Below are 23577 nucleotides of genomic sequence, written 5' to 3' on the forward strand. Positions count from 1 at the left end.
CAAAATAAGTGATCATGACTAGAATCGAACACTGTACTCGATACAACATGTGATCAGAACATTGATCGATGTGTTCAGAACACGAAATAAGTGATCAAGACTAGAATCGAACACTGTACTCAATACAACATGTGTTTAGAACATGTTAGGGGGTACCCTTGTTCTAAGAAGATCAGAATGAAACATAACAAGACTAGAATCGAACACTGTAATCGATGTTGTTAACCTCAACATATGATCAGAACATTGTTTGATGTGTTCAGAGCAAAAGTACAATTTTGATGATTTGCTTAGTGTAAAATCAAAAACTATGGAAACACACTGTGCACATATCGCGTAGCTAACTCGCTCAGTAAGCAATATTGCAAAACTACAACTTCAATGATTTGCATAGTGTAAAAATCAAAAACACACTGTACCCATACTGCGCAGCTAACTCGCTCGGTAAACGATATAGCCAAAGTAAAACTTCAAATTATTTACCTTCCATCATTCGTCTTGTGTGTAAAAATCAGTCGAACAAGTTATCGCATAAACATGGCTGAAAAAAAATCGTGATAGGGTATGGAACCCAGGGGTTACATCTTATCAGAAGGGCAAAAAGGATGAAAGGACTCTTCCTCCTCCTTACCGCACATTCCTTGAAGGGCTAATTGGCTGAAGGGCTAATGGGCTAAAGGGCTAAAGGGCTAAAGGGCTAATGGGCTAAAGGGCTAATGGGCTAAAGGGCTAAAGGAGCAACAACCTCGTCGATCGCTATCAGCAAGAACGCTTGTACTTTGTTAAGTGTAGAAAATTAATCTTTATTTGTAAATGGTTTCATGTTCAGAACAAGGAATGGAAAATCCCCGAGGTGCGATGAGTTACGTTTTTCGAACTAGTGTTTGGAACACTGAACTTTTCAAGATGATAGCAGAGAGTTTAGCAATGTTCTGTTGTTGGATTTTAAATTCCGCGCTACAACATGCATAAGGTGGTAGCCTTGAGGTTTACCGCCGTAAAGATGGCAAGAGTGAGGTTAACAATGTTCGGTTGTTGGATTTTAAATTCCGCGCTACAACATGCATAAGGTGGCAGCCTTGAGGTTTACCGCCGTAAAGATGGCAAGAGTGAGGTTAACAATGTTCTGCTGTTGGATTTTAAATTCCGCGCTATAACATGCATAAGGTGGCAGCCTTGAGGTTTACCGCCGTAAAGATGGCAGCAGTGAGGTTAGCGACGCTCTATTGTCCTTCAAAGTGAGGTTAGGGTTCGTCAAGAAGACAGCTGTCAAAAAAGCACGTGGCTATGTTTACCAAACAAGAGCACGTGGTCGTGACGTCACGGTCACGTAATCAATCCTTAGCTCGACGTCGTTGAGAGCAGTATTAGGGTTAGCTATGCTTAAAAGTCTTGGGAACAGAGCAGCAGTATGAATTGCTATGTTTCAAAGCGTGTACACATGACCTATCGATTTTACATGCATCGACCATCGAACTAAACTTCATCCGCTAGATCGTGCTGCTATCTTAGCATAACCTATACCCATAAAATTAAAGTACAATGCATAGCCATGTTTCAATGCGTGTACGCAATACCTATCGATTTTGCACACATCGACTCTCGTACTAAACTTCTTCCGCTAGATTGTGCTGCTATCTTAGCATAACCTATACGCGTGACCTTAAGGTACAAAGAATAGCCATGTTTCAAAGCGTGTACACATTACCTATCGACTTTGCATGCAACAAATATCGTACTAAACTTCTTCCGCTAGGTTGTGCTGCTATCTTAGCATAACTTATACACATGAACTTAAAGTACAAAGAATAGCCATGTTTCAAAGCGTGTACACATTACTTATTGATTTTGCATGCATCAAATATCGTACTAAATTTCTTCCGCTAGATTGTGCTGCTATCTTAGCATAACCTATACCCATGAACTTAAAGTATAATGAATAGTCATGTTTCAAAGCGTGTACACATCAACTATCGAATTTGCATGTATCGACTCTCGTACTAAACTTCTGCAGGTAGATTGTGCTGCTATCTTAGCATAACTAAGATGCATGAACTTAAAGTACAAAGAATAGCTATGTCTCAAAGCATGTACACATTACCTATCGATTTTGCAAGCATCGACTCTCGTACTAAACTTCTTCCGCTAGATTGTGCTGCTATCTTAGCGTAACCTATACGCATGACCTTAAGGTACAAAGAATAGCCATGTTTCAAAGCGTGTACACATTACCTATCGACTTTGCATGCAACAAATATCGTACTAAACTTCTTCCGCTAGATTGTGCTGGCATTTTAGCATAACTTATACACATGAACTTAAAAGTACAAAGAATAGCCATGTTTCAAAGCATGTACACATTACCTATGGATCTGGAATGCATTGACTCTCGTACTAATCTCCTCCCGCTAGATTGTGCTGCTATCCTAGCATAACCTATACGCATGACCTTAAAGTAAAAAGAATAGCCATGTTTCAAAGTGTGTACACATCACCTATCGATTTGCATGCAACAAATATCGTACTAAACTTCTTCCGCTAGGTTGTGCTGCTATCTTAGCGTAACTAAGATGCATGAACTGAAAGTACGAAGAATAGCCATGTTTCAAAGTGTGTACACATCACCTATCGATTTTGCATGCATCGAATCTCGTACTAAACTTCTTCAGGTAGATTGTGCTGCTATCTTAGCATAACTAAGACGCATGAACTTAAAGTACAAAGAATAGCCTTGTTTCAAAGCGTGTACACATTACCTAATGATTTTGCAAGCATCGACTCTCGTACTAAACTTCTTCCACTAGATTGTGCTAAAATCGTGTAAGTGTGCTGCTATCTTAGCATAACCTATCGATTTTACATGCATCGACTATCGCAAGCATAACTAAGACGCATGAACTTAAAGTACAAAGAATAGCCTTGTTTCAAAGCGTGTACAGATCACCCTGAACTTCTTCCACCAGATTGTGCTGCTATCTTAGCATAACCTATACCTATGACTTTAAGGTACAATGCATAGCCATGTTTCAATGCGTGTACACATTACCTATCGACTTTGCATGTATCGACTCTCGTACAAAACTTCTTCCGCTAGGTTGTGCTGCTATCTTAGCATAACTCATACACATGAACTTAAAGTACAAAGAATAGCCTTGTTTCAAAGCGTGTACACATTACCTAATGATTTTGCACGAAACGACTCTCGTACTAAACTTCTTCCACTAGATTGTGCTAAAATCGTGTAAGTGTGCTGCTATCTTAGCATAACCTATACGTATGACTTTAAGGTACAAAGAATAGCCATGTTTCAAAGCGTGTACACATTACCTATCGACTTTGCATGTATCGACTCTCGTACAAAACTTCTTCCGCTAGGTTGTGCTGCTATCTTAGCATAACTCATACACATGAACTTAAAGTACAAAGAATAGCCTTGTTTCAAAGCGTTTACACATTACCTAATGATTTTGCACGAAACGACTATCATACTAAACTTTTTCCACTAGATTGTGCTAAAATCATGTAAGTGTGCTGCTATCTTAGCATAACCTATCAATTTTACATGCATCGACTATCGTACTAGACTTCTTCCGCTAGAGCATGTAGCAATCGCTTTTGTGTATCCCAAACCCCTGTGCATGAACTTAAAGCATAAAGATGAGCTATGTTCTAAAGCGTGTACACATCACCTATCGATAATGTATGTATCGAATATCGTACTTAACTTCTCCTGCTAGAGCGTACGAGTATCGCTTGTGCGTGCACGAACTTAAAGCATAAAGAATAGCAATGTATAAAAAATCTTGTAAACAAAGCAGCAGCATTACGTATAGTCAAGATTAAATGCGTGCACACATCATGTATCCATGATGCACACAGTACTAAACTTATTCCATTAGAATGTACAAAGTTCGCATGTGTTTGTACTGCTATCTTAGCATAGCCTATGTGCATGAACTTAAAGCATAAAGAATAGTTATGTGTAAAAAATCTTGTGAACATAGCAGAGTGTTAACTACGTAGGTGTAGACATTGAACTTTACATGCTAAGGCAACATACTACGTGACCGTGACGTCACGACCACGTGCTCTTGTTTGGTAAACATAGCCACGTGCTTTTTTGACAGCTGTCTTCTTGACGAACCCTAACCTCACTTTGAAGGACAATAGAGCGTCGCTAACCTCACTGCTGCCATCTTTACGGCGGTAAACCTCAAGGCTGCCACCTTATGCATGTTATAGCGCGGAATTTAAAATCCAACAGCAAAACATTGTTAACCTCACTCTTGCCATCTTTACGGCGGTAAACCTCAAGGCTGCCACCTTATGCATGTTGTAGCGCGGAATTTAAAATCCAACAACAGAACATTGTTAACCTCACTCTTGCCATCTTTACGGCGGTAAACCTCAAGGCTACCACCTTATGCATGTTGTAGCGCGGAATTTAAAATCCAACAACAGAACATTGCTAAACTCTCTGCTATCATCTTGAAAAGTTCAGTGTTCCAAACACTAGTTCGAAAAACGTAACTCATCGCACCTCGGGGATTTTCCATTCCTTGTTCTGAACATAAAACCATTTACAAATAAAGATTAATTTTCTACACTTAACAAAGTACAAGCGTTCTTGCTGATAGCGATCGACGAGGTTGTTGCTCCTTTAGCCCTTTAGCCCATTAGCCCTTTAGCCCATTAGCCCTTTAGCCCTTTAGCCCTTTAGCCCATTAGCCCTTCAGCCAATTAGCCCTTCAAGGAATGTGCGGTAAGGAGGAGGAAGAGTCCTTTCATCCTTTTTGCCCTTCTGATAAGATGTAACCCCTGGGTTCCACACCCTATCACGATTTTTTTTTCAGCCATGTTTATGCGATAACTTGTTCGACTGATTTTTACACACAAGACGAATGATGGAAGGTAAATAATTTGAAGTTATACTTTGGCTATATCGTTTACCGAGCGAGTTAGCTGCGCAGTATGGGTACAGTGTGTTTTTGATTTTTACACTATGCAAATCATTGAATTTGTAGTTTTGCAATATTGCTTACTGAGCGAGTTAGCTACGCGATATGTGCACAGTGTGTTTCCATAGTTTTTGATTTTACACTAAGCAAATCATCAAAATTGTACTTTTGCTCTGAACACATCAAACAATGTTCTGATCATATGTTGAGGTTAACAACATCGATTACAGTGTTCGATTCTAGTCTTGTTATGTTTCATTCTGATCTTCTTAGAACAAGGGTACCCCCTAACATGTTCTAAACACATGTTGTATTGAGTACAGTGTTCGATTCTAGTCTTGATCACTTATTTCGTGTTCTGAACACATCGATCAATGTTCTGATCACATGTTGTATCGAGTACAGTGTTCGATTCTAGTCATGATCACTTATTTTGTGTTCTGAACACATCAATCAATGTTCTGATCACATGTTGAAGTTAACAACATCGATTACAGTGTTCTATTCTAGTCTTGTTATGTTTCAATCTGATCTTCTTAGAACAAGCGTATCCCCTGACATATTCTAAACACATGATGTATTGAGTACATTGTTCGATTCTAGTCTTGATCACTTATTTTGTTTTTCTGAACGCATCAATCAATGTTCTGATCACATGTCGTATCGAGTACAGCGTTTGATTCTACTCTTCTTATGTTTCGAAAGTCTAAACATGCATAATAATGTTATCGCTGCACACGCTTGCCTTCGCGATGCAGGTTTAAACTTGTTCGATATAAAGCTATGCCTTGACATAAGAGGCGGAGGAGGAGGTAGAGAAGGAGGAGGGGGAGGAGGAGGAGGAGGAGGAGGAGGAGGAGAATGATAAGACCTTAACAGCCTATGTATAGTCGCCATTGTTTTTAAAGATGATAGCTGTCAAAAGAATTTTTCAAATTATCCACCACCACATTTCAGCTAAAGAGGGCAGCAGGGTGCTCTGTTGATTAAGCACATAGAATTTCAAATTGCCCTCCACCACATGCATAACAGCAGCTGTTATCTTGCGCAGTAGCCTCTAAGCTAGCTTTCTTCATAAGAGTAGCCGCCATCTTGTGCGAGCACCCCTAGGCCGTCTCATAAGGAGCTATGTATAGTCACCATTTTGTGTCTGCCATCTTGCGTAAGCATCCCTAGGACGTCTCAAGGCATCTTGTTTCTCATAAGAGCAGCCACCATCTTGTAGAAATAGATAGCTGCGAATGGCAAAGGGCTTAAGTAGGAATCGAACCGTTGATCTCATCATTAGACTATGTTTTTTCTTGTTCCTGATACTACGAACCTACGTATTAGGCGGAAAAATTTTGTCCGTTTTGCTCTACGATGCATCGTTTTCGAGATATTTAACATTTTGCATTTAAGCCTCCAAATTTAATGAATCGAACCTGCACGGTACGTTATACTCTCTACCATAGCTAGACCTGATCATGTTACGAAGACTCGCTTCAATACAAGCTAAAACAGAGCAAATGCCAAAGGGCCTAAGTAGGAACCGAACCGTTGATCTCATCATTAGACTATGATTTTCTTGTTCCTCATACTGCGAACCTGGGTATTAGGCAGAAAAATTTTGTCCGTTTTGCTCTACGGTGCACCGTTTTCGATATATTTAACATTTTGCATTTAAGCCCTAAATTTAATGAATCGAACTATCACGACACGTTAGCCTCTAAGCTAAGAGTAGCAACTATCTTGCGCAAGCACCCTTAAAGCGTCTCATAAGGAGTTATGTATAGCTGCCATCTTGTGTCCGCCATCTTGCGCAAGCATCCTTAGGGCGTCTCAAGCCATCTTGTGCAAGGACCCTTAAGCCATCCCATAAGATCAGCCGCTGTCTTGCGCAAGCATCCCTAGGGTATCTCATAAGGAGCCATGTATAACTGCCATCTTGCGCAAGCATCCCAAGGGCGTCTCATAAGAACCTGTGTATAACAGCCATCTTGCGTAAGCGCCCTTAAGGAGTCATGTATAGCCACCATCTTATGCAATTAGCGTCGAGAGAGGGCTGCTGTAGAATTTTTCTTTTTAAATTATCCGCCACCACTTTTCAAAGGTATCTAGCTAAAGATGGCAGCACCGCGGATGACAGGTGACGAATTTACATCTACTACGATAAAGAGGGCAGCACGGTGCTCTCTGTATTAAAGATGGCGGATGACAGCTGTCAAAAAAGCACATGGCTATGTTTACCAAACAAGAGCACGTGGAATTTGCCGCCATCACATTTCAAACTAAAGAGGGCAGCACTATGCTCTGTTGATTAAAGATGGCGGATGGTAGCTGTCGAAAAAGCACGTGAGTTTGTTTCCAAACAAGAGCACGTGGAATTTTTCAATTTGCCGCCACCACATTTCAAAGGTATCTAGCTAAAGATGGCAGCACGGTGCTCTCTTGATTAAAGATGGCGGATGATAGCTAACAGAACTTTTCAAATTGTCCGCTACTACGTGCTTAAGGTAGTAGCCATAAAGAGGGCAGCACGGTGTTCTGTGGATTAAAGATGGCGGATGACAGGTGATGAAATTGCCCGCATGATAGTAGCACAGTGCTCTGTTGATTAAAGATGGCGGATGACAGCTGCACGTGGCTTTGTTTCCAAACAAGAGCACGTGGAATTTACCACCACCACATTTCAAACTAAAGAGGGCAGCACTGTGCTCAAAGATGGCAGATGACAGCTGTCAAAAAAGCACGTGAGTTTGTTTTCAAACAAGAGCACGTAGAATTTTTCAATTTGCCGCCACCACATAGAGGGCAGCACTGTTCTCTCTGGATTAAAGATGGCTGCTTGTCGAAAAGCATTTTTCAAATTATCCGCCACCACATTTCAAAGGTAAGTAGCTAAAGAGGGCAGCACTGTGCTCTATAGATTAAAGATGGCGGATGACAGCTATCAAAAAAGCACGTAGCTGTCAAAAAGCACGTGGATTTGTTTATCTCGAGCTAGTGAGGTTAAGTTGGTAGCACTAAGGTTTAGGCCCGTCAAGATGGCAGCACTGCCGATGACAGGTGACGAAAGAGGGCAGCACGGTGCTCAAAGATGGCGGATGACAGCTGTCAAAAAAGCACGTGGCTGTCAAAAAGCACGTGGCTTTGTTTATCTCGCGCTAGTTAGGTTAAGTTGGTACTACTGAGGTTTAGGCCCGTCAAGATGGCAGTACTGGGGTTAGCGATGCGTTGTTGTCTGTCAAAAAGCACGTGGCTTTGTTTACAAATCTGTCGAAAAGCACGTGGCTGTCAAAAAAACACGTGGCTTTGTTTACCTCATGCTAGTTAGGTTAAGTTGGTACCACTAAGGTTTAGGCCCGTCAAGATGGTAGTACTGAGGTTTGCGATGCGTTGTTGTTGATGAGAGCTGTCAAAAAGCACGTGGCTTTGTTTACAAATCTGTCAAAAAGCACGTGGCTGTCAAAAAGCACGTGGCTTTGTTTACCTCGCGCTAGTTAGGTTAAGTTGGCACTACTGAGGTTTAGGCCCGTCAAGATGGCAGTACTGAGGTTAGCGATGCGTTGTTGTCGATGACAGCTGTCAAAAAGCACGTGGCTTTGTTTACAAATTCAAATTTCCCGCGGGAGGTGGAGTAGACCTCTGGGAGGCCTCTGGCTGAGGTGGAGGTGGAGGAGGCATCTGGGAGGCCTCTGGCTGAGGTGGAGGTGGAGGTGGCCACTGGGAGGCCTCTGGCTGAGGTGGAGGTGGAGGTGGCCTCTGGGAGCCTGAGGTGGAGGTGGCCGCCGAACCCGCTTATTATACTACTATGAGATGTAACAATAGTGCTAATATTTAAAGATTTGACTGAAACGTAGACGTCATGTTTTATGATTCAAGTTTATTAACGAATAAAAGTCTCTGTAGAACATGAATTCTCGGTGCCATCACCTCTATTTTTCTTGATAGTTAAATCTACCGATTTCTTAAAAAGACTTAGAATTTTTCTTTGCTTTATTTGACTTTTAGAGATATATGCATGGAACTGGGCTGTTTGGCAGGAAAAAGTTACAACAGAGTTGAAATAATCAAAACGTTTCACTTTCACACAATTCAGAAGAGACAACGAGAAAGGGAGGACGAACGGTTTAATGTCCGGTAAATACAGGGGCCGTAGTTTAATACCTGCATCAGAATTAAGTAACATTGGGTGATAAAATGCATGCAATGGTGAAAAATATAACGTTTCTATTTACTACGCCTGGTTACTTATATTGTAATGTCTGGGTGTAATTTCTGCAAGTGGCTAAGGTGCACAACCTAACTGATCGCCTTTGAATTACAATCAGCCATTGGCATCAACCGTCTTAAGAAGGATAATAATCTACGTGCATCAACCGAAATGTTTATTAAACAACAGATAAATGGTCAGCATAGTGGCCTTCGGTTTAGATAGTCCTGGGGTCACGAATTTAAATCTTAAATGATTAAATTCCTTAGCTTGGGGACTGGATGATTTTGCTGTCCCCCACATCCTTACAATACAGTTTACATTTTTATGCATCTTTGTGGTATGTTTACAACTTTTCCATCAGAATAATCCCTCATTCCTATTAGAAGTACATTAAGAGCAGAGGGTTTCCATTGATCACAGTTGTATTTTAATGAAATACGTACTTATATGCCATCTTGTATATTGTGGTCGCGTCTGCGAAAACCGCTATATGATATTATTGTATGAGAAATACTGACCCGAAGCACATATGTTATGAAGAGCGAGAATTCCTTGACGATATTCGTACAATATTGAATCTTAGATGAAAGAATTTTAGTAACCAAAATTCTAAGATATTTTTGCAGGCGCAACGACATGTTCTTAAACAGTTCAATTGTGTAAAGTTTGTTCAAACGTACACTTTATAATACTGTAAGAATCTTCTGACAGCTCATTAATATAGAGCCTTACGAGGTAGATTGAATATTTCATATTTAGAATATCCCTATTGAACACAGATTTATTGTTGTCTGATTCCACGATTTTAAATTGACAAATCAGAAGAAATATCCGACAGGGTGTGACAGGGTGTGTAGATTATTCACTTCTTCTTTCAATGTCAAGGATCTTGATCTCCATGGAGATAGCTCACCATCATTCCTGGCTTCGTGCCAGACGCAATGCTTCTGAAAGCGGTCGATATGGTCAAAGAACGGGAGAATCTGCTGTTTTCATAATATCGACAGTATAGTCTTGACGTTAAGCTCCTGTAGAATGTAGTTCTTAGTAGTGAATGCTGTCCAATATGTGGACTATTTTTCTACAACCCTGCTTTGGAAAGTTCTTCAAATTTGTGGCATAGTCCAGATTTTTGTGCCGCAAATGACTACAGAGAATATTAATCTATAAATTAGCTCTTATGTACATGGAAATAAAGCGAGTAGTATAATTGGACAGTTCTGGCGCCACCGCCACCTCCGGTCCCAGTGGCCGCTTCCACCTCAGCCAGTGGCCTCTCACCTCCACCTCAGCCAGTGGCCTCCCAGTGGCCACCTCCACCTCCACCTCAGCCAGTGGCCTCCCAGTGGCCTCCTCCACCTCAGCCAGAGGCCTCTTCCAGTGCTGCCAACTTAACCTAACTAGCGCGAGATAAACAAAGCCACGTGCTTTTTGACAGACACCAACGCACCGCTAACCTCAGTACTGCCATCTTGACGGGCCTAAACCTCAGTAGTGCCAACTTAACCTCACAAGCGCGAGGTAAACAAAGCCACGTGCTTTTTGACAGCCACGTGCTTTTTGACAGATTTGTAAACAAAGCCACGTGCTTTTTGACAGACAACAACGCATCGCAAACCTCAGTACTACCATCTTGACGGGCCTAAACCCCAGTAGTGCCAACTTAACCTAACTAGCATGAGGTAAACAAAGCCACGTGTTTTTTGACAGCCACGTGCTTTTTGACAGATTTGTAAACAAAGCCACGTGCTTTTTGACAGACAACAACGCATCGCTAACCTCAGTACTGCCATCTTGACGGGAATAAACCTCAGTAGTGCCAACTTAACCTAACTAGCTCGAGATAAACAAAGCCACGTGCTTTTTGACAGCCACGTGCTTTTTGACAGCTGCCATCCGCCATCTTTAAACTACAGAGCGCTGTGCTGCCCTCTTTCGTCACCTGTCATCGGCAGTGCTGCCATCTTGGCGGGCCTAAACCTTAGTGCTACCAACTTAACCTCACTAGCTCGAGATAAACAAATCCACGTGCTTTTTGACAGCCACGTGCTTTTTTGACAGCTGTCATCCGCCATATTTAATCCATAGAGCACAGTGCTGCCCTCTTTAGCTACTTACCTTTGAAATGTGGTGGCGGATAATTTGAAAAATGCTTTTTGACAGCAGCCATCTTGCATCGCAAACCTCAGTGCTGCCCTCTTTAGCTAGATACCTGTGGTAGCAGACAATTCCACGTGACAGCAGCCATCTTTAATCAAGAGAGCACCGTGCTGCCCTCTATGTGGTGGCGGCAAATTGAAAAATTCCACGTGCTCTTGTTTGGAAACAAACTCACGTGCATTTTTGACAGCTACCATCCACCATCTTTAATCAACAGAGCACAGTGCTGTACTCTTTAGCTAGATACCTTTGAAATGTGGTGGCGGCAATTTGAAAAATTCTATGTGCTCTTGTTGGGAAACAAAGCCACGTGCTTTTTTGGCAGCTGTCATCCGCCATCTTTAATCAATAGAGCACCGTGCTGCTATCATGCGGGCAATTTCATCACCTATCACCCGCCATCTTTAATCTACAGAACACCGTGCTGCCCTCTTTATAGCTACTACCTTAAGCATGTAGTAGCGGGCAATTTGAAAAGTTCTGTTAGCTATCATCCGCCATCTTTAATCAAGAGAGCACCGTGCTGCCATCTTTAGCTAGATACCTTTGAAATGTGGTGGAGGCAAATTGGAAAATTCCACATGCTCTTGTTTGGAAACAAACTCACGTGCTTTTTGACAGCTACCATCCGCCATCTTTAATCAACAGAGCATAGTGCTGCCCTCTTTAGTTTGAAATGTGGTGGCGGCAAATTCTACATGCTCTTGTTTGGTAAACATAGCCACGTGCAGCTATCATCCGCCATCTTTAATCCAGAGAGCACCGTGCTGCCCTCTTTATCGCAGTAGATGTAAATTCGTCACCTGTCATACGCAGTGCTGCTATCTTTAGCTAGATACCTTTCAAATGTGGTGGTGGATAATTTAAAAAGAAAAATTCTACAGCAGTCCTCTCTCGACGCTAATTGCATAAGATGGCGGCTATACATGACTCCTTAAGGGTGCTTACGCAAGATGGCTGCTATACACAGGTTCTTATGAGACGCCCTTGGGATGCTTGCGCAAGATGGTGGTTATACAAGGCTCCTTATGAGACACCCTAGTGATGCTTGCGCAAGATGGCGGTTGCTCTTATGAGGCGGCTTAAGGGTCCTTGCACAAGATGGCTAGAGACGCCCTAAGGATGCTTGCGCAAGATGGCGGACACAAGATGGCGGCTATACACGTCTCCTTATGAGACGCCTTAAGGGTGCTTGCGCAAGATGGCTGCTGCTCTTAGCTTAGAGGCTAACGTGTCGTGCTAGTTCGATTCATTAAATTTAGGGCTTAAATGCAAAATGTTAAATATCTCGGAAGCAGTGCACCGTAGAGCAAAACGGACAAAATTTTTCTGCCTAATACCTAGGTTCGCAGTATGAGGAACAAGAAAATCATAGTCTAATGATGGGATCAACGGTTCGGTTCCTACTTAGGCCCTTTGGCATTTGCTCTGTTTTAGCTTGTATTGAAGCGAGTCTTCGTAACATGATCAGGTTTAGCTATGGTAGAGAGTATAACGTGCCGTGCAGGTTCGATTCATTAAATTTGGAGGCTTAAATGCAAAATGTTAAATATCTCGAAAACGATGCATCGTAGAGCAAAACGGACAAAATTTTTCCGCCTAATACGTAGGTTCGTAGTATCAGGAACAAGAAAAAACATAGTCTAATGATGAGATCAACGGTTCGATTCCTACTTAAGCCCTTTGCCATTCGCAGCTATCTATTTCTACAAGATGGTGGCTGCTCTTATGAGAAACAAGATGCCTTGAGACGTCCTAGGGATGCTTACGCAAGATGGCAGACACAAAATGGTGACTATACATAGCTCCTTATGAGACGGCCTAGGGGTGCTCGCACAAGATGGCGGCTACTCTTATGAAGAAAGCTAGCTTAGAGGCTACTGCGCACGATAACAGCTGCTGTTATGCATGTGGTGGAGGGCAATTTGAAATTCTATGTGCTTAATCAACAGAGCACCCTGCTGCTCTCTTTAGCTGAAATGTGGTGGTGGATAATTTGAAAAATTCTTTTGACAGCTATCATCTTTAAACAAAGGCGACTATACATAGGCTGTTAAGGCCTTATCATTCTCCTCCTCCTCCTCCTCCTCCTCCTCCTCCTCCTCCTCCTCCTCCTCCGCCTCTTATGTCAAGGCATAGCTTTATATCGAACAAGTTTAAACCTGCATCGCGAAGGCAAGCGTGTGCAGCGATAACATTATTGTGCATGTTTAGACTTTCGAAACATAAGAAGAGTAGAATCAAACGCTGTACTCGATACGACATGTGATCAGAACATTGATTGATGCGTTCAGAAAACAAAATAAGTGATCAAGACTAGAATCGAACAATGTACTCAATACATCATGTGTTTAGAATATGTCAGGGGATACGCTTGTTCTAAGAAGATCAGATTGAAACATAACAAGACTAGAATAGAACACTGTAATCGATGTTGTTAACTTCAACATGTGATCAGAACATTGATTGATGTGTTCAGAACACAAAATAAGTGATCATGACTAGAATCGAACACTGTACTCGATACAACATGTGATCAGAACATTGATCGATGTGTTCAGAACACGAAATAAGTGATCAAGACTAGAATCGAACACTGTACTCAATACAACATGTGTTTAGAACATGTTAGGGGGTACCCTCGTTCTAAGAAGATCAGAATGAAACATAACAAGACTAGAATCGAACACTGTAATCGATGTTGTTAACCTCAACATATGATCAGAACATTGTTTGATGTGTTCAGAGCAAAAGTACAATTTTGATGATTTGCGCAGCTAACTCGCTCGGTAAACGATATAGCCAAAGTATAACTTCAAATTATTTACCTTCCATCATTCGTCTTGTGTGTAAAAATCAGTCGAACAAGTTATCGCATAAACATGGCTGAAAAAAAATCGTGATAGGGTATGGAACCCAGGGGTTACATCTTATCAGAAGGGCAAAAAGGATGAAAGGACTCTTCCTCCTCCTTGCCGCACATTCCTTGGCTAAAGGGCTAATGGGCTAAAGGGCTAATGGCTAAAGGGCTAAAGGGCTAATGGGCTAAAGGGCTAAAGGTGCAACAACCTCATCGATCGCTATCAGCAAGAACGCTTGTACTTTGTAGAAAATTAATCTTTATTGGTAAATGGTTTTATGTTCAGAACAAGGAATGGAACCTAGGGGTTACGTCTTACCTAATAAAATCCCCGAGGTGCGATGAGTTACGTTTTTCGAACTAGTGTTTGGAACACTGAACTTTTCAAGATGATAGCAGAGAGTTTAGCAATGTTCTGTTGTTGGATTTTAAATTCCGCGCTACAACATGCATAAGGTGGCAGCCTTGAGGTTTACTCCCGTAAAGATGGCAAGAGTGAGGTTAGCAATGTTCCGTTGTTGGATTTTTAAAATTCCCCGCTATAACATGCAAAAGGTGGCAGCCTTGAGGTTTACCGCCGTAAAGATGGCAGCAGTGAGGTTAGCGACGCTCCATTGTCCTTCAAAGTGAGGTTAGGGTTCGTCAAGAAGACAGCTGTCAAAAAAGCACGTGGCTATGTTTACCAAACAAGAGCACGTGGTCGTGACGTCACGGTCACGTAGTATGCTGCCTCAGCATGTAAAGTTCAATGTCTACACCTACGTAGTTAACACTCTGCTATGTTCACAAGATTTTTATACATCACTATTCTTTAAGCTTTAAGTTCATTCACATAGGCTATGCTAAGATAGCAGCACAAACACATGCGAACTTTGTACATTCTAATGGAATAAATTTAGTACTGTGTGCGTCATGGATACATGATGTGTGCACGCATTTAATCTTAACTATACGTAAGGCTGCTGCTTTGTTTACAAGATTTTTATACATTGCTATTCTTTATGCTTTACGTTCGTGCACGCACAAGCGATACTCGTACGCTCTAGCAGGAGAAGTTTAGTACGATATTCGATACATACATTATCGATAGGTGATGTGTACACGCTTTAGAACATAGCTCATCTTTATGCTTTAAGTTCATGCACATGGGTTAGGGATACTCAGAAGCGATTGCTACATGCTCTAGCGGAAGAAGTCTAGTACGATAGTAGATACATGTAAAATCGATAGGTTATGCTAAGATAGCAGCACACTTACATGATTTTAGCACAATCTAGTGGGAAATGTTTAGTATGATAGTCGTTTCGTGCAAAATCATTAGGTAATGTGTAAACGCTTCGAAACAAGGCTATTCTTTGTACTTTAAGTTCATGCGTACAGGTTATGCTAAGATAGCGGCACAATCTAGCGCAAGAAGTTTAGTACGAGAGTCGATGTATGTAAAATCGATAAGTAATGAGTACACGCTTTAAAACATGGTTATTCTTCGTACATTCAGTTCATGCATCTTAGTTATGCTAAGATAGCAGCACAATCTAGCGGAAGAAGTTTAGTACGATATTTGTTGCATGCAAATCGATAGGTGATGTGTACACACTTTGAAACATGGCTATTCTTTTTACTTTAAGGTCATGCGTATAGGTTATGCTAGGATAGCAGCACAATCTAGCGGGAGGAGATTAGTACGAGAGTTAATGCATGCAAAATCCATAGGTAATGTGTACATGCTTTGAAACATGGCTATTCTTTGTACTTTTAAGTTCATGTGTATAAGTTATGCTAAGATGTCAGCACAATCTAGCGGAAGAAGTTTAGTACGAGAGTCAATGCATGCAAAATCGATAGGTAATGTGTGCACGCTTTGAAACATGGCTATTCTTTGTACCTTAAGGCCATGCGTATAGGTTATGCTAAGATACCAGCACAATCTAGCGGAAGAAGTTTAGTACGAGAGTCGATGCTTGTAAAATCGATAGGTAATGTGTACATGCTTTGAGACATGGCTATTCTTTGTACTTTAAGTTCATGCGTCTTAGTTATGCTAAGATAGCAGCACAATCTACCTGCAGAAGTTTAGTACGAGAGTCGATACATGCAAATTCGATAGTTGATGTGTACACGCTTTGAAACATGACTAATCATTGTACTTTAAGTTCATTGGTATAGGTTATGCTAAGATAGCAGCACAATCTAGCGGAATAAATTTAGTACGAGATTTGATGCATGCAAAATCAATAAGTAATGTGTACACGCTTTGAAACATGGCTATTCTTTGTACTTTAAGTACATGCGTACAGGTTATGCTAAGATAGCAGCACAACCTAGCGGAAGAAGTTTAGTACAATATTTGTTGCATGCAAAGTCGATAGGTAATGTGTACACACTTTGAAACATGGCTATTCTTTTTTACTTTAAGGTCATGCGTATTGGTTATGCTAAGATAGCAGCACGATCTAGCGGAAGGAGTTTAGTACGAGAGTCAATACATGCAAATTCGATAGTTGATGTGTACACGCTTTGAAACATGGCTATTCTTTGTACTTTTAAGTTCATGTGTATAAGTTATGCTAAGATACCAGCACAATCTAGCGGACGAAGTTCAGTACGAGATTCGATGCATGCAAAATCGATAGGTGATGTGTACACACCTTTTTACTTTAAGGTCATGCGTATAGGTTGTGTTAAGATAGCAGCACAATCTAGCGGAAGGAGTTTAGTACGATATTTGATGCATGCAAAATCAATAAGTAATGTGTACACGCTTTGAAACATGGCTATTCTTTCTACTTTTAAGTTCATGTGTATAAGTTATGCTAAGATAGCAGTACAATCTAGAGGAAGAAGTTTAGTACGATATTTGTTGCATGCAAAATCAATAAGTAATGTGTACACGCTTTGAGACATATCTATTCTCTGTACTTTAAGTTCATGCGTATAAGTTATGCTAAGATAGCAGCACAATCTACCTGCAGAAGTTTAGTACGAGAGTCGATACATGCAAAGTCGATAGGTAATGTGTACAAGCTTTAAAACATGGTTATTCTTCGTACTTTCAGTTCATGCATCTTAGTCATGCTAAGATAGCAGCACAATCTAGCGGAAGACGTTTAGTACGAGAGTCGATGCGTGCAAAATCGATAGGTAATGTGTACACGCTTTGAAACATGGCTATTCATTGTACTTTAAAGTCATGCTAAGATAGCAGCACGATCTAGCGGATGAAGTTTAGTTCGATGGTCGATGTATGTAAAATCGATAGGTGATGTGTACACGCTTTGAAACATAGCAATTCATACTGCTGCTCTGTTCCCAAGACTTTTAAGCATAGCTAATCCTAATGCTGCTCTTAGCGACGTCGAGCTAAGGATTGATTACGTGACCGTGACGTCACGACCACGTGCTCTTGTTTGGTAAACATAGCCACGTGCTTTTTTGACAGCTGTCTTCTTGACGAACCCTAACCTCACTTTGAAGGACAATGGAGCGTCGCTAACCTCACTGCTGCCATCTTTACGGCGGTAAACCTCAAGGCTGCCACCTTTTGCATGTTATAGCGGGGAATTTTAAAAATCCAACAACGGAACATTGCTAACCTCATTCTTGCCATCTTTACGGGAGTAAACCTCAAGGCTGCCACCTTATGCATGTTGTAGCGCGGAATTTAAAATCCAACAACAGAACATTGCTAAACTCTCTGCTATCATCTTGAAAAGTTCAGTGTTCCAAACACTAGTTCGAAAAACGTAACTCATCGCACCTCGGGGATTTTATTAGGTAAGACGTTACCCCTAGGTTCCATTCCTTGTTCTGAACATAAAACCATTTACCAATAAAGATTAATTTTCTACAAAGTACAAGCGTTCTTGCTGATAGCGATCGATGAGGTTGTTGCACCTTTAGCCCTTTAGCCCATTAGCCCTTTAGCCCTTTAGCCCATTAGCCCTTTAGCCCATTAGCTCTTTAGCCAAGGAATGTGCGGCAAGGAGGAGGAAGAGTCCTTTCATCCTTTTTGCCCTTCTGATAAGATGTAACCCCTGGGTTCCATACCCTATCACGATTTTTTTTCAGCCATGTTTATGCGATAACTTGTTCGACTGATTTTTACACACAAGACGAATGATGGAAGGTAAATAATTTGAAGTTATACTTTGGCTATATCGTTTACCGAGCGAGTTAGCTGCGCAAATCATCAAAATTGTACTTTTGCTCTGAACACATCAAACAATGTTCTGATCATATGTTGAGGTTAACAACATCGATTACAGTGTTCGATTCTAGTCTTGTTATGTTTCATTCTGATCTTCTTAGAACGAGGGTACCCCCTAACATGTTCTAAACACATGTTGTATTGAGTACATTGTTCGATTCTAGTCTTGATCACTTATTTCGTGTTCTGAACACATCGATCAATGTTCTGATCACATGTTGTATCGAGTACAGTGTTCGATTCTAGTCATGATCACTTATTTTGTGTTCTGAACACATCAATCAATGTTCTGATCACATGTTGAAGTTAACAACATCGATTACAGTGTTCTATTCTAGTCTTGTTATGTTTCAATCTGATCTTCTTAGAACAAGCGTATCCCCTGACATATTCTAAACACATGATGTATTGAGTACATTGTTCGATTCTAGTCTTGATCACTTATTTTGTTTTCTGAACGCATCAATCAATGTTCTGATCACATGTCGTATCGAGTACAGCGTTTGATTCTACTCTTCTTATGTTTCGAAAGTCTAAACATGCACAATAATGTTATCGCTGCACACGCTTGCCTTCGCGATGCAGGTTTAAACTTGTTCGATATAAAGCTATGCCTTGACATAAGAGGCGGAGGAGGAGGAGGAGGAGGAGGAGGAGAATGATAAGGCCTTAACAGCCTATGTATAGTCGCCTTTGTTTAAAGATGATAGCTGTCAAAAGAATTTTTCAAATTATCCACCACCACATTTCAGCTAAAGAGAGCAGCAGGGTGCTCTGTTGATTAAGCACATAGAATTTCAAATTGCCCTCCACCACATGCATAACAGCAGCTGTTATCGTGCGCAGTAGCCTCTAAGCTAGCTTTCTTCATAAGAGTAGCCGCCATCTTGTGCGAGCACCCCTAGGCCGTCTCATAAGGAGCTATGTATAGTCACCATTTTGTGTCTGCCATCTTGCGTAAGCATCCCTAGGACGTCTCAAGGCATCTTGTTTCTCATAAGAGCAGCCACCATCTTGTAGAAATAGATAGCTGCGAATGGCAAAGGGCTTAAGTAGGAATCGAACCGTTGATCTCATCATTAGACTATGTTTTTTCTTGTTCCTGATACTACGAACCTACGTATTAGGCGGAAAAATTTTGTCCGTTTTGCTCTACGATGCATCGTTTTCGAGATATTTAACATTTTGCATTTAAGCCTCCAAATTTAATGAATCGAACCTGCACGGCACGTTATACTCTCTACCATAGCTAAACCTGATCATGTTACGAAGACTCGCTTCAATACAAGCTAAAACAGAGCAAATGCCAAAGGGCCTAAGTAGGAACCGAACCGTTGATCCCATCATTAGACTATGATTTTCTTGTTCCTCATACTGCGAACCTAGGTATTAGGCAGAAAAATTTTGTCCGTTTTGCTCTACGGTGCACTGCTTTCGAGATATTTAACATTTTGCATTTAAGCCCTAAATTTAATGAATCGAACTAGCACGACACGTTAGCCTCTAAGCTAAGAGCAGCAGCCATCTTGCGCAAGCACCCTTAAGGCGTCTCATAAGGAGACGTGTATAGCCGCCATCTTGTGTCCGCCATCTTGCGCAAGCATCCTTAGGGCGTCTCTAGCCATCTTGTGCAAGGACCCTTAAGCCGCCTCATGAGAGCAACCGCCATCTTGCGCAAGCATCACTAGGGTGTCTCATAAGGAGCCTTGTATAACCACCATCTTGCGCAAGCATCCCAAGGGCGTCTCATAAGAACCTGTGTATAGCAGCCATCTTGCGTAAGCACCCTTAAGGAGTCATGTATAGCCGCCATCTTATGCAATTAGCGTCGAGAGAGGACTGCTGTAGAATTTTCCTTTTTAAATTATCCACCACCACATTTGAAAGGTATCTAGCTAAAGATCGCAGCACTGCGTATGACAGGTGACGAATTTACATCTACTACGATAAAGAGGGCAGCACGGTGCTCTCTGGATTAAAGATGGCGGATGACAGCTGCACGTGGCTATGTTTACCAAACAAGAGCATGTAGAATTTGCCGCCACCACATTTCAAACTAAAGAGGGCAGCACTATGCTCTGTTGATTAAAGATGGCGGATGGTAGCTGTCAAAAAGCACGTGAGTTTGTTTCCAAACAAGAGCATGTGGAATTTTCCAATTTGCCGCCACCACATTTCAAAGGTATCTAGCTAAAGATGGCAGCACGGTGCTCTCTTGATTAAAGATGGCGGATGATAGCTAACAGAACTTTTCAAATTGCCCGCTACTACATGCTTAAGGTAGTAGCTATAAAGAGGGCAGCACGGTGTTCTGTAGATTAAAGATGGCGGGTGATAGGTGATGAAATTGCCCGCATGATAGCAGCACGGTGCTCTATTGATTAAAGATGGCGGATGACAGCTGTCAAAAAAGCACGTGGCTTTGTTTCCCAACAAGAGCACATAGAATTTTTCAAATTGCCGCCACCACATTTCAAAGGTATCTAGCTAAAGAGTATAGCACTGTGCTCTGTTGATTAAAGATGGTGGATGGTAGCTGTCAAAAATGCACGTGAGTTTGTTTCCAAACAAGAGCACGTGGAATTTTTCAATTTGCCGCCACCACATAGAGGGCAGCACGGTGCTCTCTTGATTAAAGATGGCTGCTGTCACGTGGAATTGTCTGCTACCACAGGTATCTAGCTAAAGAGGGCAGCACTGAGGTTTGCGATGCAAGATGGCTGCTGTCAAAAAGCGTTTTTCAAATTATCCGCCACCACATTTCAAAGGTAAGTAGCTAAAGAGGGCAGCACTGTGCTCTATGGATTAAAGATGGCGGATGACAGCTGTCAAAAAAGCACGTGGCTGTCAAAAAGCACGTGGATTTGTTTATCTCGAGCTAGTGAGGTTAAGTTGGTAGCACTAAGGTTTAGGCCCGCCAAGATGGCAGCACTGCCGATGACAGGTGACGAAAGAGGGCAGCACAGCGCTCTGTAGTTTAAAGATGGCGGATGGCAGCTGTCAAAAAGCACGTGGCTGTCAAAAAGCACGTGGCTTTGTTTATCTCGAGCTAGTTAGGTTAAGTTGGCACTACTGAGGTTTATTCCCGTCAAGATGGCAGTACTGAGGTTAGCGATGCGTTGTTGTCTGTCAAAAAGCACGTGGCTTTGTTTACAAATCTGTCAAAAAGCACGTGGCTGTCAAAAAACACGTGGCTTTGTTTACCTCATGCTAGTTAGGTTAAGTTGGCACTACTGGGGTTTAGGCCCGTCAAGATGGTAGTACTGAGGTTTGCGATGCGTTGTTGTCTGTCAAAAAGCACGTGGCTTTGTTTACAAATCTGTCAAAAAGCACGTGGCTGTCAAAAAGCACGTGGCTTTGTTTACCTCGCGCTTGTGAGGTTAAGTTGGCACTACTGAGGTTTAGGCCCGTCAAGATGGCAGTACTGAGGTTAGCGGTGCGTTGGTGTCTGTCAAAAAGCACGTGGCTTTGTTTATCTCGCGCTAGTTAGGTTAAGTTGGCAGCACTGGAAGAGGCCTCTGGCTGAGGTGGAGGAGGCCACTGGGAGGCCACTGGCTGAGGTGGAGGTGGAGGTGGCCACTGGGAGGCCACTGGCTGAGGTGGAGGTGAGAGGCCACTGGCTGAGGTGGAAGCGGCCACTGGGAGCCGGAGGTGGCGGTGGCGCCAGAACTGTCCAATTATACTACTAAAGCGGTTCTTCCATAAATCGGACAATTGTTTCATGGCGTTCTTGACTATAGCTCAGATCATGTATTGACAAAATTTAAACTGTAGAATTGCTTCGGTAGTCTTATCAGTACTCCAAGTAGAATTATCTTAAGCCAACTCCTCGTAAAACACAGGTTGCATCGTTCCATATTTACAACCGTACAAACCCATCAATGGGAAGGAAGACATTTGAATTCACCCCTATCGTCATCCAGATCCACGGATGAATTGGTCAGCATAGTGCCCTTCGATTCAGAGGGCCCTGGGATCGATTAGCAGCTGGGTCACGAATTTATTTCTTAAATGATTAAATCCCTTGGCTTAGGGACCGGACGATTTTGCTGTCCCTCACAACTCTAAAACTCAAAAACCACATAAAGTACTATTTTCCACCAAAATAACATGCGATTTTCAATACAGGACAGATGCTTATCACCCTCATCGGAGGGTATTCATTACAAGTGTTGCACCAGGCAAGAAATAGCCACATTATTATAATAAATTATAAATTATAAAAAAATATAATTATTATACCCTCTCTCGACAACCACTTTACAATTCATCTTGATCGTCCTCTTACGTTTGTGGCACACTGTCATTCTTTTGGTGTTGTTGTTGGTGGTGGTAGTGATAATTGATTGAAGGTGAAATACAATTCGGCAACCATCCCCTCACTGTCATTCTGTCAGCATGAAAGTTAGAACCATTAACTGTCTGCTACGTATGCTAATTCAGTCAAAACGGAGTGTACATGCAGCGACTGTACCAACTACAGTTATGACACCCACTTTCTATACATCTGAGGATGCTTCCTCTGTGTGAGTTAACTCTGACCATTTCAAGAAGGTGAATGAGACCAGCCGTGTGGTTCCTGGCTGCCTCAAACCAATTCGGAATTCCTATTCGAAGGTAAATACCAGCTGAAACCAAGAAGTTCAAACACGAGACAGATAATTGACACTATCTTCACGGTCACCGAACGATACGACTTCAACAAACATGGACGAGCTTCATCAGTAGCTACAGGGCAGCTAGAAGTGCGCTGTAGTTATTCCAGACAGGCGTCCTTAGACTAGCATCGGCAGTCTGCACGAGACTATCTCAAACTTTTAAAGATGGTACTGAGTCACTCATGACTAAAAGTTTAAGATGCCATTACTATAGGTCTGAAAATATTTAAAGCAGATTTTAATTGATTAAAGCAGTAAGTTAATTTAAATACAGTACACATTGCTATTAATAAGCTCTTGAAAGGATGTACGATTTTTATGGCATATCACAACATCTTTAACAGTTTGAGTTTTATCAGTTATTAGGCAATGATTATAAAATAACATAGAATTCCATGTTTTTACGAAAGCTTAAAAACACCAGGAGTTAGCCATAATATGAATTAACAACTATGAATGAATAGTGTTAATCCAAATTCTGTAGTTCAGAGATTATGAATTACCAAATTTAATTAGATGGGTGTGCATGCATGGCT

The sequence above is a fragment of the Anabrus simplex genome, chromosome 1 (genome assembly GCF_040414725.1).
Source record: "Anabrus simplex isolate iqAnaSimp1 chromosome 1, ASM4041472v1, whole genome shotgun sequence".
NCBI classification, from domain to species: Eukaryota; Metazoa; Arthropoda; class Insecta; order Orthoptera; family Tettigoniidae; genus Anabrus; species Anabrus simplex.